Raw genomic sequence first — 4,314 nt, forward strand, 5'->3', positions numbered from 1 at the left:
GTTTGCAATCAATTTGATTGAAGCACAAAGAGATTTTGAGTGGGTATTGATCAAGATAAAAAAAAAAAAAAATCTCAAAATATGAATTGTGAGCATAAAAAGTGAAAAAGTTATTCGTATGTAGAAATCAATTAAGATTTTTTATTGCATTTGAGCATGCCATTATAATTGAAAGAAGGATACCCATAATAAAATCAAATGTTTTTACCTTTTTTCTAGAATTATGTTGTCATAATAAGGGATTCAAAGGATAGTTTATTCCCATGGATGATGGATGATTTTTATTTATTTATTTTATTTTATTTTATTTCTTTTTTCTGAATGCCTACTTATGGATATTGTGCCTAATTTTGACACTGGATTTTCAATTTCACTTAGTCATCAAAACATGATCATTTTACGAGTAAGACGGATTCGAAGGATAGTTTATTCCCATGGATGATGGATGTTGCTGGTTTTTTTTTTTTTGGAATGCTTAGTTATGGATATTCTACCTAATTTTGACACTTGATTTTCAAGTTCACTTAGTCATCAAAACATGATCATTTTATGAGTAAGACATATCTTACACAAAAAATTACATTATCTCATAAATCAAGTGTCTATTAAATCATTGAAATATAAAAATTGAAGAAGGGTAAGTTATTTATTTGAATGCCTCGATTATTAAAAGGGTAGTGTTACAAACCCTTTCAAAAATCAATGTGTATATTGTTATAAATAGTTACTTGAAAATTGATTTATAAAGTCATTTTTAATCAAAATAAAAACCATTGTAATCACACTTTGGGGTGCATGATCTGACACCTTAAGGTAGTAATAAGAATAAGACAATTTGACATAAGCAAGCACAACTGAGTGTGACAAGTGAAAACATGAAATGGATAAAGAAATACACTATTTGCAAAATATCAATCTAGAAATCAAAGAAATGCAAGACTCCTTACATGAATTGCATAATTGGGTTGTTGATATTCACAAGAAAATTTATTTAAAAGATAAATTGATTGAAGAATTTCAATTAAAATTAATATTGTGAACATGGTTGATGCAAAATGTGCAACAAATGACCTAATACAAAAGGATGTTGTTACTTGTAACACACGTGACTTAATGCAAATGATGAATGCTACTTGTGACATGGATCATCTAATGCAAATGCATGATGCCACTTGTGGCACCAAATGATCTAACAAAAATGGTTGATGAAATTGCGAAAAAAGAGATTATTGATGATTACTTTCCAAGTTATGAGATGGAATTATTATTTAGAAATGAATTGATGAAGGAAAGTTTAATTAAATATGAGTCATAACAATATATATATAGATTTCAAATATTATTCTTTAACCTTTGGAATAATTGCAATTCAAAAAGAATTGAAATGACTTCAAATGTGACAAAGGAAACAACTTTCATATTCCACATTAGTCCAAACCAATTTATTTTTTGAGTGTACGATTTCTTGATGGAAATTTGAATACTTTAGAAATTAATGAAGAAGTTGTAAGAATGTTGATGATACAATTAATGATAAAAAATTAATCAAATTCTTGCTAAATTACAACATTGTCATTTTGTTAGTCACATAGAGAATTAGTGTTTAGATTTCCATCCTTTTATTCATGCTAGGAAGAAAAATCATCAATCACATAAATGTCAAAATAAGAATAAGACTAAAAACCCAATAATTCATTATGGTTGGATATTAAGTTCTTGGCAATAAAATCAACAGGTCAAGAAGTTGCATGAGATCAATGTATAGTTTAAACATGGGCAAAGACACATTTGCATAGATCAAAATATAGTTCTAACATAGGTAAGTCTTCTAGCCTAAACTTTCCAACATCGGAAATCTCTTGACACTTCCCCATGTCCCTATTCCTAGCTCCTTCAAGTTAGTGCAGTTGTCTAATTTCATTGACCTTAAATTTGGCAACCTATCCAAGGGTGGAAGATCCCTGAGTTGAAAACAATAATGCAAATATAGCCTCTCCAATTGTAGAAACTCGCAAATACAATTGGGTAGACTTCTGCCATGGTAATTTTGAAGCCAAAAACGTTGTAGCTTCTTCATGCTTTGCATGTCTCCAGGGAAATCCTCCACCACATCATGGTATTCCACATCGAATACCAATGTCAGGTCCCTCATCTCCAACCAACTTCCCATTATACCCATTTTAATTCTTGAATGTATTCCCTCGACTTCAATTCCTGCCTTGACATGTATAGAAAGATTCACTAAATTTGAGCAATTTGTGAGATCCTTCAAACTGCAATTTATGAGACTCTTCACTTCCTCCACCTCATTATATTGTTTTCCACTTTCTCTGATGTACCTAGTAATAATATATTCAATAATGTAAGTTGAGATATCTCTCGGGGAATCCCCATAAAGCTACAACAATGGTTTAAATCTAAAGTCATGAGATTTTCAAGCTCTCTTAGCTTAGGAGGCAATGACTCCACATTTTTACAGCTATTAAGATGCAAAAACTTAACCTAAGAAAGATTACATATGTCCTCAAGTACAACCTTGATTAAGGTCTCACTCAAATTGAGATACTCGAGCTATCTAAGATGCCACAGTGACATGGGAAATGATTCTATTTTGATGGCCGATAAATCCAAAACCCGAGAGAGGTGAGATTGACTAAAAAGACATATGGAACCTCTCTTAGACTTTCATTATACTACAACATCAAAGTGAGGAGGTTGGGGCAGTTGAAATCTATTGGAAAAACAGAACAATTGCTATTATTTTGCAATTATGGATCCCTTTTCAATGGTTGGAAACTCTTGGAGGTTTTCACGTGTCCTGAAGAAACATTGCTCTTCATTCTTATCAATATACATTGCCAAGTCATGGACAACATCGTGAATCTGTATCTTCCTATACCCATAATCATCATAAACACTCTGAAACAAGCATCGTTCTACTAATAAATCTACGTACCTGAGTCCCAAATCCATTAAATAGTTAGTCTTTCTGCTATTGACAAGCCCCTCCCCTATCTACATTTCCACCAAGGCGTTTACAGTGATTTGCTAATCTTTGGGAATGGTATCACAATATAAAAAGAAATTCTTGAAGACAGAGTCAGGCAAACAATCGTAACTACATTTAAACTGCCAATAGCAACCTTGATTAATGTTTTTGTATCCTAGAAAACATCGATATTTTTTATCTGACACAAAGCAAGATGCCAACCATTTACACTAGTTTTACCCCTCATGGCTGCCACTAAAACTTTTATGGCCAATGAAAGACCATTACACTCTTCAACAATTTTTGTGACCACATTCTCTATATCATTGTCTGAGCACTACTAGTTTTGAAAGCTTCTTTGTAGAAAAATTGCCACCCTTCATCCCTGGACATCGATTGTATTTCTATGGAGAAGTCATATGCCCCTATTCTTATCACCACATCAAAGTTGCACGTAGAGATTACGACTCTGCTACCTTTATCATTATGGATAGGGATGCTCGATTCTTCGTCTAGTTGAAGTTCCCTCCATAAATCATCTAATATGAGAAGAAATTGATTTTCCATCAGACATGCAGAGAGATCCATCTTTGTTATCTCAACGCTAGAGCTTCTCCCAAGATTCAAATTGATTTTCTTTGCAATATCAGCCAGCAAGCCTAAAATGCTACAATTTTGATAAAAAACAGTCCAAATTACGGCTTCAAACAAGTTACCTTTCTTGTAGGTGTTGTGGACGGTTTTGAGAAGAGATGTTTTTCCGATGCCTCCCATGTCGAAAACACCAATTATGCGAAAATGATGATCTTCATTGTACAGGCATCTCTGCAGTCGCATCTGGTCAACTTCGATCCCCAATCCCACAAAGCTCGATCTAGTGTAGAAGAAACAGTTCGTTCAACGTTGCCAAGTATTGAAAAATCATTTTCAAGATCGACAAAGAGTCGATCGAAATTTGTATTCCATTCTCTAACTTGTGTTAAGAGTGTTGATCTACAAAGGAAACATTGCAGACATCATTTATGTCGTTGGGCACGATCCACGAGACATTTGACATCATCAAGAGAATGGTGGAGCCTCTGCAACCAATTTTTGATGGTGTCGGGTGAACATCTCTGATCGTGTTGAAATTGATTGGCGATATCATGCAAGAGGGTCTTCATACAATTTAACTAAGCTTCCAGAAGCTGAGTATTTCGATCCAAATGAATTACATCATCTACTAGTTGATAGGGCATAGCAAAAGTAATGCTAACAATGTCGCTAACTATGTTGGTCGTTGCTCCTGTCAAAATGACCCCCGTGGCTTTTGCAACTTCAAACAT

General features: G+C 33.6%; 1 pseudogene; it reads right to left on the reverse strand.

Annotated features, from left to right (window-relative positions):
* Positions 1-1,828: 1,828 nt before the first annotated feature.
* Positions 1,829-4,314, reverse strand: LOC149150809 (putative disease resistance protein At4g10780; annotated as a pseudogene).

Source organism: Pinus tabuliformis, chromosome 9 (genome assembly GCF_031772625.1).
Source record: "Pinus tabuliformis cultivar Carrire ecotype Pingquan chromosome 9, CPIR1, whole genome shotgun sequence".
Classification (NCBI taxonomy): domain Eukaryota; kingdom Viridiplantae; phylum Streptophyta; class Pinopsida; order Pinales; family Pinaceae; genus Pinus; species Pinus tabuliformis.